A 14,535-nucleotide genomic window follows, 5' to 3' on the forward strand; every position below is an offset into this window, starting at 1 on the left:
CTAAGAGAATAAAACCAGAGAGGAGAAATGTGAGTTAATTTTTCAGGAAACGCTCGGGAGGGATTGGAGGGTCGGTACGTGGTGCGGCTACCGCTGAAGCAGGAGCTTCCCCCAGTGGTCGCAGAGACAAGACGGATGGCCCTTAGCTCTCTTGCTTGTTTGCACCGTAGTTTGCACGGGATCACGATTGGCTCAGGCGTACCGTGACTTGATGAGGGTGTACGAGGAGCTAGGCCACATGTCACGAGTCCCGAGGTCGGTGGTCCTGCGCTGAGAGAATGGTACTTACCTCACCATGCCGTGGTGCAGCAGGATGAATCCAGGTGGCGAAACTAGGGGGGTATTCGATGCGTCTCGGCGTACGAGGGAACGGACACTCGCTAAATTCCTTTTTACTTACAGGCCCTCCATTCAGAGCGATCTTTCTTAATCTTGCTCAATTGGCGTAGGTATGTTTCGTCAGATTCGAGTGGAGCCGGAAATCAGGACTACCCGCGGATTATCTGGTCGCCCGACGCTTTAGCATCGGAACCGGTGGAATTTCGTTTTAAAACTGTCACTATGGCACGCTTGCTCTTCCTACCTGGCGATTCGTACTCTGTCGCAGTTGGTACGGAGGAAGGTTCGCGGTATCATTGGGGTCTCGGTGTTTGGAGTCGGAGACGTATGTCGACGACACTTTTGTCGGTGCGGATGATACCGACGGCGGTTAGAAAGAGGGATGAACTGGTCAAGTTATTAGATTCTGCTGGCACCATTAGATAAGTAAGCGGCTAATTCTATAGAGGTTCTTCCAGATTCTGCACGACCGGGCGTGGAGAAACACATAGAAGGTGATCAGACCTGTCAAAACTTAGGGGTTCGATGGGTCCCGGAACAGGACGAATTTAGGTTCGATGTGGCTAGCGTAGCAGACTTAGCTGCCGCCCACACCAAAAGATCCGTTTTGTCGAATATCGCTCGCTTATTCGATCCATTAGGATGGCTCTCCCCGGTTACGGTTGTTGTCAAAATATTAATGCAAGATATGTGGCTTTTGAAGTGTGATTGGGACTCACCCTTACCGTCGGAGCTTCGTTAGCGTTGGTATGAATATTGGCAAGGTTTGGTTACCTTGCCGAGTTTATCCGTAGGGCGCTGGTAAGGTGGTACTTCGAACTCTTACTACCAGATTCATAGCTTCTCTGATGCGTCTTCACGTGCGTACGCCGCGGTGGTATACCTGCGTATTGATAAGGGTGATGGGAAGTGTCAGGTGTAACTATTATCTTCAAAATCTAAGGTAGCTCCTGTAAAGACTGTGAGTATTCCTAATTTGGAACTTTGCGGAGCAGCTCTTCTCGTTATGCCTAAACCTTAAACACCTAAAGAGTTTGGATTTCTTACAGAAACGCCCAATTTTTGCCTGGTCAGATAGCCAGATTGTGCTTACTTGGCTTCGTAAGCATCTGTGCCACTGGAAACCTTTGTAGCCAACCGTGTCTCCCTTATTCAGACTCAACTACCATCGGCCTCATGGTCACATGTCCTGAGCAAGGAGAATCCTGTCGATTTGGTATCGCGAGGAGTAGCACCGGAAGAGTTAGCAAAGAGTGCCCTATGGTGACACGGCCTTTCATGGCTTGCTAGGCCTCCCGTTGAGTGGCCACGTTCTATTGAAACGGTTCGAGTGAACCATGTCCGCTACAGCTCGAATGAGTCCGAGATCCTGACTCGGTTCTCCTCTTTAACACTATTCCTACCAAATGACCGTTTTTAAATTTTCATTTGGAATTTCCTACATTCAACGTATGTGAATCGCCTTTAAACTTTACCACTTTTCCTCATATATATGTATGATATATTTTTCAATATTCACTTATTTTTCTATTGTTTATTTTCCGAGAAAAATTTGTAGTCTGTCTTACCTACCACGACCGGTCATTTGACCGGTAGTACGATTTATACATTTATGTAAGAGTTTCTCTCTAAGACTTAATGCCAAAACTATAAAGTCGTTACAAACGAAAGGTAATGTAGTTATGACACATTTTATCCAATAAGTGCCTTCCAGAAAATGGTTTACGGCACTTCCAAGTGTTTACAGTTCTCACTCGACTATCGGGCTAGCGGTGTTTATTTGCTTGATTGGTATCCGATACGGTCAAGATCCTCGAATGTTCTACGCCATCTCATCTACTATGACGTAAAATAAATAAACTTGTAACTGAAGGAAGTGTATAGACGTCTTCTCACGAATTCAAATCAGTATAGTCTTGCGACACGAACAGAGTGCATCGAACGTGAAAGTCACAAAGAGCATACTTGGCAGTCTTTTATTATTATTTTGTAATATTTTATATCGTTTTACGTGTTATAAGTGCCATTTTCAAAATAGTGAACAAGACTAACAATACTTCGCAGTAAGTTTCACATTTTATCTTTTATTCTTTTTTTATCTATTTTGATTTACATTTTCATATTTTAGTTTTATTTTGTAGAATATTTGTCCCCAAAATGGCAAGACGTTTGAGGAGTGCGGATGTATTATTAGAGAGAATAAATGATATCGATGCAGAATGTTCTGAAGATGATCAGGAAATTCTGGATATGGAAAATAACAATACGGAAAATTATGATCCACTTGAAACAGATTCGAACACCGATGAGAACGAAGAGAATATTTCGAACGTACGTAGACGACGAAAGAGAAGGAGATTCTTAGTTAGTTCCGATAGTGAGAATGAGGAAGAAGTAAGCGAAATTGCGATGGACGGAACTGTTTGGCACGAAGTAAAAATAGGGTCTAATCCTGGAAGAGCACCTGGTCATAATATTTTTAGGGAAACATCAGGCCCGACTGGGTACACTAAACGTAATATTATGAAAGGCGAAGTTAGGACGGCATTTTCTGTGATAATTGATAAGAATATAATCGAACTTATAAGAAAGTGCACAGAGGCAGAGGCATTTAGAGTGTTGGGATATAAATGGGAACTATCTACTGCAAAGTTATATGCATTTTTGCAATTCTGTATGCACGCGGCGCATATGAGGCTAAGAATATAGATATAGCACTTCTATGGAATAAAAAGTGGGGCCCGCCTTTTTTCTCAAATACTATGAGTAGACATGACTTTACGGAGATTATGAGATTTATTCGATTTGACGACAGAAATCAACGAAACCAACGGTTACAAACCGATAAATTTGCTATGATTTCGAAGTTTGGTACAAGTTTATTGACAACAGTCAGAATTGTTATAAACCAGGACCATATATTACTGTTGACGAACAATTGTTTCCAACGAAAGCAAGGTGTAGATTTACTCAATACAGCCCAATAAACCGGACAAATTTGGTATAAAATTCTGGTTAGCATCCGATGTGCGTAGCAAATATATAAAAACGGCTTTCCATATTTGGGAAAAGATGAAAGTAGAGAACCCTCAGTTCCTCTTGGAGAGTTTGTCACTATGAAATTAGCAAAACCGTATGTAGGAGATGGAAGAAATATAACCACGGACAACTTTTTTACAAGCCTACCTTTAGCAACAAAACTTTTAGCAAAAAAAACTACGATTGTTGGGACAATTAGAGCAAATAGAAAAGAGCTACCAAGACTGGCAAAACTGAAAAATGACGACATGGCACTTTTTTCAACCAAACTCTATCGCTCAAATAATTGTATGTTGACAGTTTACAAAGCCAAACCAAGAAAGAAAGTTCTAATTCTCAGTTCAATGCACAACTCCGTACAAATTGAAAAAAATGACACCCGAACACCGGAGACAATTCAATTATATAATAGCACCAAGTTTGGCGTAGATGTGACCGACCAAATGGCCAGAAATTATTCGGTAAAATCTAAATCTCGGAGATGGCCTTTGCAAGTATTTTTTAATATCTGGGATTTAGCCGGGATAAATGCATGGGTGTTATATAAAGAAACTACGGGAGAAGAAATTACAAGACAGGAATTTCTATTTCAATTGGCAGAAGAATTTGCCATCGAATACCAACAAGAGCTCGGCAAAAAAAATCAACCAATACCCATCGCAAGTACAAGTACAGGTTCTCGTGAACGGAAAACATGTCAGATAAGGTATTGTAAAGATAATAAGACGAACAAAATCTGTCTAAAATGTAAAAAGTACGTATGCGGAAAATGTACAGTTGAGAAGCCCATTTGTAAAAAATGCGACGAAAACGAATAAAATGTAGATTATGTACTCTTGAATAAAAGAAAATATATTTTTATACTGGTAAGCTGGCCATTGGTCTGCATTCAATATTGAAAAATATAAGTTGTGAAAGACCGGTCATTTGACCAGCCGCGGTAGGAATAGGTATACGTGAAGTGTCGGTAGGAATAGTGCTAAGTTACATTACTTTATTATCTTGGGCATAATTCTAAAAACTTATTTTTCGTTCATATTGTTTTTTTCATTAGTTAACTAATTTTTTCTACTTTCTATCATTTCTTAAGAACTCCTGTGTATTATATTCTGTTCTTTATTATTGAAAGCGAAATATCTATTTAATATTATCTAACTACTTTTAAAATTATTCTTTATCAATATCAATAATGTATTCTTATATTACCTTACATTGCAATCTTGGTGTTTAATCTTCTCTTCGTAATAAAAATATTCTCAGAAGCGAGGTGTACCCACTGTGTGCAATCACCTTATTAATGCGAATTCACTTATAAATTGGGTGATATCCATAATAAAAAAGTTTTTTTTATTAAAATGAACAATATAAACAACATAAGCAACAACTAGAAGTTTCCTCCTCGGGACCGTGTTCGAAAAAAATCGCCGTCTTGAATGGTTTACGAATAATTATCCGTCAGATTCTAGGTGTTTAGTAAAAGTTCTATACAGTTATAAAAATATATATATTTATATATTTATTTTATTAATATATAATTATTAAAATCGGTGTCTTAGGAAATTTGGACGGGTTAGAAATTCTTTTTGATCGTTATTTTATATATATAGATTTTGGAACGTTATCAAATAACGTTCAAAAGAATTTCTAACCCGTCCAAATTTGCTAAGATACCTATTTTAAAAATTTTATTTTCTGCACAAGATAAAAACCAGTTAAATTAATATATATTAATAAACAGACGTCCTATTTATTAATTAGGATAATGAACTAAAAAAAAAAATTTTAATAAATTTATATTATAAAGTAAAACATAAAATTAGGTTTTCCGACCTAGTATGACTCATATAATTACCTTGTTTTTTCGATTTGAAAAAAATAAAAAAAATAAAAAATTTCCGTGTTATGTCAAATGTAGAAAAAAAGATGATCACATTGCAGTTATTTATTATATTAAATACAGGAATTCTATTAATTAATTGTTTAGATGTAAAACACATTTTTCATGTTTTCTTCATTTGAACAAAAAATATTGAAGGAAAACGAAAGAGAGAACAAAAAAATAAAGGGGTTTCTGAAAACAGAGCAGCACATACGCGATCTATTGTCCTCTACTATTAAGCGGAGTAGGGATTTCAAAGAAAGAAAAAGTTAAGGAAAAAGAAGCTGAAAAGAAATAAAAATGCTTAAATTGATAAGAAAAAATTCATAGACAATAGACGATAGAGGAGGTAAGAAGGTAGTTAAAGTTGGAAATTGGTTAGAACTCTATCACAATGTTAAAATATCGCGTATATCTCGTTTTAAGGTTTCTTAGACTCAACGATGATTTAATGAATAAAAAAAATTTTTTTGTAACGTTATCAAAGTAACGAAGTCTCGTATATTCTCCTAACAAAGGATTAGCGAAGAAAAAATTAATGTCGATATTACGAGAGCGTATAAATCAGTTATGGTAGCAATTAAATGGGTAGCTCTGTATTGTAACTTATGAAGCTGTACAGCATTTTGTTATTTAAAGAATCGTGGTTCAATTGTAAGGAAAATAGCTTTTCAAAATACATTATTTTTAGTTTTTTTAATGATAATTTATAATAAGAATTATTAACATATAAATTATCACCAAAATCTAAAATAATAGCAAAGTGACGAGCATAGAATTAAAGAAAATGAAAGTCAAAGTTGACTGTTATTTGATAATAGACGAAAATGAACTTATTGTTAGTGATAATTGCATCAATTTTTAATTGAGTGATGTTATTATACACAAAATAGCACCTAAAAATATGCGGGTCCTGAAAGAACAGAGCGCCGTACGTAACATATTAAGAATTAAAGTAAGATTCTTACCATTTTGTGTAGTAGCTCGTGGAATTTGGCTCTTTAACACACTTTCTATCAATAAGAATAAAATGAATCTAGTCGCAGGAAAAGAAAACTAATTTTACTAAAATATTTTCTCTTTAATCCGGTTATCTTGAAATTTATTCTTTTACGGTAACGATCAATCTTAAGAAGAAATACACTGACTTAACCTAAAGCAGATACAGACTTATTAACGAAAAACATAAAGGTAAGATTCTATAGTACAAACGAAAATAACTCTCTTCGCTTCGTGATCCTCTTTATAAACCTATTTCAGCCTCCACTTCCTTGACCAGTTATTCCCCTTCCACAATGAATCAGTTTTCAGGATTTGTGAACTTTGTTCCTCATTGGATAGTGATACTGACGCCCACGAGGCTCATTGGCTTAGGAAACTAACAAAGAGCTGCCAATTGCCATCGACGACGGAACTTTCGATCGTAGCAGATAAAAATAGAAAACGATCTAGAACACTACTAAAGATATAATTTTTCGAGTAAAAAAAAATTCCTGAATAAAAAGAGCTGCGTAAATGTAAGTATAGACGTAAATTACGTGATATACTTAAATCCTACCACTCGCTACTATGATACAAGGAAGCAGCTTCATTGCTAGTAAGTTTCGACTCTAAAGTCGAGTATCTTTTGAAATGTATATGTTTCTACTAAAGTGCAGAAATCAGTTATTTTGCATATTACTTAGGTATGTGCAAATTAACAAGAGTGATCGATCCGTTAGAATATCGAAAATTATTTAATTTCTCAAATTATCTCGGTAATCTGCTAATTATTTAGATAGTCTGTACAGTATCTACTAGGTAATGCTAGTTTTCCTACTATGTTAAAGCGATAATAAGACTTCTTTTGGAACAACAGCAATGTTTGTGTACGCTTAAATTACCATAATATTATTTATTTATTTTTGACATCTAAAGAATCAATCAACACAATCAAAGAATTAACAAATTACTTGATAGAATTATACATCAATCAATTAAAAAACTATAATAGAAAGAATCAAACAGTATAAAATATTATTAAAATTAACCAAATTAATTTTTAGAACATATGATAAATTTGTATGAATATTGAATTTATTTTGTCAAATGAAAGAAGGAATAGTGTTTATATGTGTGAGAAAATATTGCTAAGAAACTATATGACTCTTTTGTTGCGTACGAATGTGTTTTGTTTATCATGCGACATCGCTTCATGCGTGGTCCTATGAAAACCACCCTAATATTCTCGATCCGGAAGTAAGGAAGATTCTCGAATTTTTATGATCGGGAATGATCAAGAAACTTCGATTAAGAATGTAAAGAAATAAAAAAAGATGATGGGGGAGAGAATGAGTATATATAAGCGACGAAAATTTTATATTGTTTCTAGGATGAGTTTGTGTGTGTTTGTTATTTATAAAGAAAAAATAAATATGATCTTATCCTCATTAACATTTACAAAAATTATGCTTACTTATCAGTTTAATCGAAAGATTGTTTTTTTTTTAAGTACATAGCACTTTGTTTTTTACGACGAGCAGATATTCTTTAATGGATACACTAACTAGGTAAATAATGAAAAAGTCTTGATTCTGCAAGTTAACGGAGCAAATCAATTAATCTGTAGATTAATTAGGTAATGTTTACATTAACAGCTTTCGAGCTTAAGCGATAACATCTATATGGCTGAAAGAGATTCAGTCTGAACGGGTTGAATTTTTTAATATTCTGTTTAAACGCTTCTAAAAGGGTAATTTTAAAGTGAAAGACAAAGAACATCTCAGATAGATAAAAAAATTAAAAAATTTAAAATTGCAAAAATTACTCAATGAAAATTCACTTCAAGCGATTTCAGAGTTTTTTAAAGCGTTAAGTGGTACTTTAATTACTGTTTCAAAACGTTTGCATGTAATGAGAACTATTCGTAACGAAGAAAAATAGCAACCACACCTACAATGCAAGAACTAAATTTACCACATAATATATTGGAAAAAAATTTAAAAATAAAATATAAATATTATTGTGTATTTACATATTTTTTAACTTTTATTTAATTTCAAGTTAAAAATATTGTTATAAAAATGCCTAATTAATATTAAAAATATGTATACAGTAAAAAAAATCATTAATACAGACTCGCTTTCAAAGCGAGTTTTTTTTAAATTTAATCTTATATTTTCGACTGGTATATAAATTTATTTAAATTGAAATAAATAAATATAATAAATTCAAATTTTTTAATATTTCTTTAAGTATCTATTAAATGTCAATTCAGACTTAACAAAATTTTTCTAAAAATATACCGACAATTAAACATATTTATATTAAAAAAATATACAAATAATAGAAACTAGCTTTACTTAAACCAGTAAATTTCACTATCTTAGTTTGTATAGTTTTAGTTTTAATGCTGTAAGCACAATCTCAAAAGTAATAAGTAGTAAACTACTAACTGAGATTGTGCGCACTTAATATACTACTCGAAATTTGGTATACATATCTTACTAGGGGATGATCAGGTATGCCCCCCTCCGATTTTTCACAATTTTTTAACATTTATAGTATTCCATGAGAATATTCATTGTGCCATAAACTTGACACATATATTCAGCTGTTTGCTAAAAACGCAAATTGAAATTTCACATAAATACGTATTCTTTTAGTTGTGTAATGTAGTAGTCTACAATAGCGACGCTGTGTGCGTGTCACTGAGGTCGCTGATATCTATATCTTATTTCGACAGTAAATAGTAGCCTTTTCTTTTTTTTCCAATTTCTATTATTCATTATTGTGAAGTAAGGTTAACACGATAACTGTCGTCGCTTTTCACATGATGTCTGCCACGCCTGCATTTTTTTATATATTATGGATTGCATATTTTGTTTAAAATTCTATTTACAACTGATAAACAGTAATTTGTAATGTTGTTTTATCTATTATTTAAAGTAAGGTCACCGGTAACCGTCGAGGCGCTGTAGACCATTTTAGGATTATTTGCACCTTCTAAATACGGAAAAGATTGCGGAATTTATAGTAACGAATAATTTCTGACCGAGACGATTGATTTATTTGCAGAAAACCTATACACAGACCAAAGAGACCGAGTTCAACGAAAAATATAGTATACTCATAAGACTATTTATGGTGTAGGTCGAATACAGTTTAAAACAAAATTGTGTTTCTGTAACGAGAAGATTTATACTTTTATTTTCAAACTTAAGTGACTAATATTTACATTTCTTACCTGTAACGAGAAGAAACGACATTTAGTTTTCGTTATAAACCGTATCGTCCCTACTGCTCAAGTAAACGCTCGCGACTGATATCGCAACTCTTATCTATTCCCCCTCTCTTTTACAACAGCTAACTTATATGTCAGTTTTATGTACCGACGATTTTGACTAACGCGGTAAATTAATTAAAGAATATTTCTTTACATACTTACTCAGTTTTAAAACCTATAAACTGCTTCGAAGAACCTCCAACAGATTTTTGGTATTTATTTAAGATTTTTCTATTTTATATTTACTTCGAAATCTTATATTTGTTGAAAGAATCTGAAAATGTATAGTTTTACACAAGTACTTGTATTGTAAATTCAATTGTATTATAGAATGAAGTAACTCCTAACTAATTTTCTTTTTAAGAAAAAGCAACTGGTATGTATACTTATGTACGCACATAAGAAGTTATACTTCTTTTACTTAACAACAAATTTTTTTTTACAGCCCATAAGCCCTACAACGTTTCGTGTTCGTTTGTGATAGATACTTTCTTTCAGATACAATTTTAAAACGATAGTAATAGGCATTACATTACTCTGCATTTGTTTAAAAATCTCCAAAACTGAAACAAAAATTTTAATTTATTCTGATACTGGTCAAAAAGCTGCAAGAGATTATAGTTTAATAAGAATTATTGTAAAAAATAATTTATAAATAACTAAAATGCATGCTTTTTTTCAATTCTCTTAAAAGAATATTAATACATATGATCTTCTACCAGTATATGTAAAAAGGCGGTGTCTTCCAAAATTTTCCATGATTGCATATGTTGTAGAATTTCATATATTGTTATGCAAAATTATACGCTCTCTATTCCAATAAAATAATTGTCATCTATGGGAAGAGAATAAGTTTTTAATCCTTAGAATATATATTTTTTAAAAGAATTATATTAATCGTTTCTTCTTTATACAAAGTTATTATTTTTACCATCTAATAGATTCTGGTCTTAATTATTCCTTGTACCTGCAGCTGCATTCTATTCGCATAATAATTGAAATTGAATCTCTTCGAAGATTTCATTAGTTAATACAAGCTTACAATATTTCTTGTAAGTTACTAAACAATAATGTCTTTCAATACCTGCTTTGACGCTCGAAGATACATTTTGCGTCAATAAAAAAGTTCCTAGTATAAAGTATTTCCCATTTGTTATGTAAATAGGCAATTACTTGGATGCACTTCTTCTTCAATTCTTTTAATAGTAATACTTTTTTAGAATACTACTGCATATGGATTTTACCAGTGTAAGTAAAATGAGGGCAGTGTCTTCCCAAATCTTTAATGGTGATGGAACAGTCAGAAACTTCTTATCGTTGTAGAAAGTAGTGTGCGTTTCTCTTCCAGTAAAATGATTGAACACCTATGCAGAAAAAATAAGTTTATTAATTCTGTGAATATTTATTTTTCAAGGGTAATATAATTTTATTGTTCTAAAAGTACATAATTATTATTATTTTTACTTTTTAACATATTCTGGTCTTGATTATTGCTTGTTAATTTAAGTACATTATTTTCGCACTATAATTTCATTTTTAATCTGTACGAAAGAGAAATTAGTTATTAATAATCTTTAATTTTCTCTTGTCAATCAATGAACACTAATGTCTTTCATTATCTGGAACGAAGCTATGACATACATTTTGTAAAAGAAAAGAACTTTTGTAATAGAATGTATTTCAATTTGATTTTAAAATTTCTAATTATTATATTGCATTTTTTCATTAAATTTTTTGATAGGATACTTATGTTTGTGCTTCCTTTCAAGTGTAAATAAGCATTGACACTGTCTTGCAGAATCTCTCATAATGATAATTTTGTTGGACCATACTTACCATTGTTAAAATTAATGTGTTCTTTTTCCTGATAAAAGATTTGATACTTTTACTGAAAGAATCAATCAGTATATCAATGCTTAGAATAAATATTTTTTAAAAGAACTATATTATTTGTTTCTTCTTTATACAAGGTTTTTATTTTTACCATCTAATAGATTCTGGTCTTGATTATTCCTCGTAACTGCAGCTGCATTCTATTCGTATAATAATTTAAATGGAATCTCTACGAAAAAGACATTAGTTAATACTAGTCTACAATATATTCTTGTAAGTTTCATCTATAAGGAATGAAAATGACTATGTACATGAGATTATATTGAACATATTTTACTTCTTTATAAGAAAAATCAAATATATTTTTAAATTTAGAAATAATTTGGCCGCTTTACTGACAAGACCACCATTCGAACAATGGATCTATCGTTTTCCGGGCAACTGCTCTATCCATAAATTTATCCTGGGCATACGGATCAACCCTCTCACGAATACGTTTTTATGTATTTGGCATGGTGGTGCGCTTGATATCACAATATTTAATATTTCATATACATTCTATTTTTGTTTTGTTTTCTAAAAAGTATTTTGCAAAAAAGAATTTTCAAAATATTGCTACCAGGGACATATTTCGGCATAGTCTTTCCTATTCAATTAATGGATCCCCCCTCGTAGTAAAAAAAACTAAATGTTTCTAGCAATTATATACGTGACCAGAAAATGGTCGAATCCCTCCCAATGAGTTCTATTAAACAGTTTAACGCTGGAATGAGTGAGATAGGACAGGATAGATAAATGAGCAAAACACTTTTACACGGCACAAAGCTACTTGCCTCGGCATAAAAACTCTCACGGAATTGAGAGAAAAGCCAGGGCAAGAGAACAATTTATTCAATAAACTGATGAAGCATACAATTACAAACAAAACGCTGAAAGAAAATATATTAATAGAATAAACGACGCGAGGTACCTTTTGGTCGCACGCTAGAGAGCTCTCTTACTGTTCGTTTCCGACGCAAGACGACAATCGAACGCACGCGGTTTCTTATCGCACCTAACGATGGCCTGTCTGGGCAGAACCTTATCTCGCGTTGGTAGCCTGGCGACCGGTTGCAGATAATTCGCCACAAGCCCACGTGGGGAGCCTGGAGACAAGTTGTGGATAAAACGGTACAACGCTCCGACTAGAAGCCCACGTGAGGAGCCGGGCGGCAGGTTGCAGACAATTCGCTACACCTGGCCAGCTAGACGCCCACGTGGGGAGCCTGGAGACAGGTTGTAGATATCCGTACAACTGCCCGACTAGAAGCCCACGTGGAGAGCCTGTTGGGAACAAAAACCAAAAAACTCCACACACTCCTCACTCACTCACACACGCTCTATTCACGTTGCCTAGAACAAAAGGCCAAGATAATGAGAAGCTCAAGATGAGAAAAAACACTGTTGGTAGCTCAAACCAGAGTGCACACCAGAATGAGACTCGTGCGTGCACACGGCCCCACGCATCCTATTCCCCCCGCACACCTCAAGACGCTCTCCCCTGCCTCTTGCATGGTAAGGCGTGTCCGCACGCATCTCGACAGCCCTTGCGCGCCCTCGCAACTTAATTAACGCATACGCCGCCTATCCTATTCCGCGCGCAATATAAATTATTCCAACAACGTAAATATCGCCGAACATCCCGCCCGCCTTCGTCGTACTGACGAACCAAACCGAGCTACGGTTGACTGGTTGTCTCAACCGTCCCTATCGTCGAACCTGAGGGGGCACAGACGCGCAATGTGTCGCTGACGCAAAGAGGTGCTGGTCTTGACGGTGACCACTCGCACCAACCCGTCCGGGCCAGGGTGCAACTCGGTGACCCTGCCCAACGGCCATTTTGAGGGAGGGTACCGATCATCCCTTATCAGTACCAGCTGCCCGACTCGGAAGTTCTCAGATGGATTCCTCCATTTCTCTCGACCCTGTAAATGTGACAAGTACTCGTTTGACCACCGCTTCCAAAAATTATTGCGGACGCGCTGAAGAAGTTAAACCTATTTAACCGGTTCTCCGGCAAAGTAGATAACTCGGCGTCCTGAATCAAAGCCGACACTCCCTCATTGAGGAAGTGAGAGGTAGTGAGCACTTGCAGGTCGTCTGGGTCCGAACTCAGCGGGCCCAATGGACGAGAATTAAGGCAGCCTCGATTTCCACGAGAACGGTGGAAAGCTCCTCAAAGGTGAGCGTATGTTCACCCACAACTCTTTTCAAATGGTGCTTGACCGACTTGACACCAGCCTCCCACAGCCCACCATAATGCGGGGCATTGAAGAAAGTCCAGCTCGTTCCGTCGTTAGCGAGGAGAGATGCAACCTATGATAAAAGTCCGAAGCCCGGCGGAACATAGCCTTAAGCTCCTTATCGGCCCCTTGAAAATTGGTAGCGTTGTCACTATAAAGGTTTCGGCAAATACCACGTCTTCTACGAACCGACGGTATGCACAGAGGAAAGATTCCGAGGATAGGTCGCTAACCAGCTCGAGGTGGATAGCACGAGTAGCGAAGCAGACAAACAAAGCGATGTATCCTTTACCCGATCGGTTTCCACGACCCTTTGACATCCTCACTTGTACAGGACCCGCATAATCAAGGCCAGAATTGCGAAAGCCCTACTCCCTACCACTCGATCCACGGGTAACTCACCCATAAGTTGGTGAGCTAGCTGAGGCTTAGCCCTTTGGCAAGGCATACAGACTCGAATAACTGATTTGATCAACCGATTCCTGCCTAAGACCCATACCTGCGACATCAGGTAACCCAATGTTAAAGCCGGACCCCCATGGAGGCATTGGTGGTGTGCGTGTGCACAAATAGTCGACTAGATGCGAGTGTTGAGGCAAGACTGGCGGGTGTTTCCGATCAAAAGCTAGATGAGAACGTGTCAACCGCCTCCCACCCGTAAGAGACCATCCCCCTCACTCACGAAGGGGTTCAATGTGCTAGGCCGATTACCTTTCGGCAATCTCTTCCCTGCTTTCAAGAGTCCGATCTCTGTCGAAAAGGCGGTTGCCTGGGCTAGGCGAATGACCAGTATTCGTGCGTCGGAAATCTCAGCACTGGTCAGAAAATGAGACGAAGACCCCCCCCTAGTGAGCGGCCGCTCCGCAACCGAACGACGGGTCGCCTGCAATAAGCGACAA

The 14,535-nt window shown here is 35.8% G+C and overlaps 1 pseudogene; it reads left to right on the top strand.

The window, feature by feature from the left end:
* The first annotated feature begins 2,362 nt into the window (after nucleotides 1-2,362).
* LOC122521577 lies at nucleotides 2,363-3,326 on the top strand (annotated as a pseudogene).
* Nucleotides 3,327-14,535: the final 11,209 nt, after the last annotated feature.

Source organism: Polistes fuscatus, unplaced genomic scaffold (genome assembly GCF_010416935.1).
Source record: "Polistes fuscatus isolate 324 unplaced genomic scaffold, CU_Pfus_HIC Scaffold40, whole genome shotgun sequence".
Taxonomy (NCBI): Eukaryota; Metazoa; Arthropoda; class Insecta; order Hymenoptera; family Vespidae; genus Polistes; species Polistes fuscatus.